General features: G+C 53.8%; 1 protein-coding gene across 1 annotated transcript in view; it reads left to right on the top strand.

Annotated features, from left to right (window-relative positions):
* LOC119592508 (teneurin-m-like) overlaps positions 1–342 on the top strand; it is a gene marked incomplete in the record, with an annotated part of 54907 nt that overhangs the window by 21068 nt on the left and 33497 nt on the right.

The raw sequence follows: 342 nt of genomic DNA, 5'->3' as shown, positions 1-342 counted from the left end.
AATCCCTTAACCTCCCTTAACACCCAACCCCCCCTGTTCCCAATGCCTCTGACGCCCCCCGTGTTGCCAGCATCATCAACAAAGCTTCCGTGGATGTATCTCAGTCTCTGTTGCATTCCCCAGCCTCCGCCTCTCCCCACTTTGCCTCTTCTTGTTGCACGTCGCCCGATATTTCCGTGCGAGCAACTTCGATTCCGTGCGAGTCTCTCATCGTGTGTTAGATCACACTGTTTGTTTTGGAGGCCTTGTTGATTGACGCAGGTATGAGGAGGGGATAGGGGGCACGCAGGTCCAATGGGAAGTGTGCCCGAATGCTTGCTTGCTTCCATATACAGTGCATAC

The sequence above is a fragment of the Penaeus monodon genome, chromosome 30, assembly GCF_015228065.2.
Source record: "Penaeus monodon isolate SGIC_2016 chromosome 30, NSTDA_Pmon_1, whole genome shotgun sequence".
NCBI lineage: Eukaryota > Metazoa > Arthropoda > Malacostraca > Decapoda > Penaeidae > Penaeus > Penaeus monodon.
This window is presented reverse-complemented; position numbering and strand designations above follow the sequence as displayed.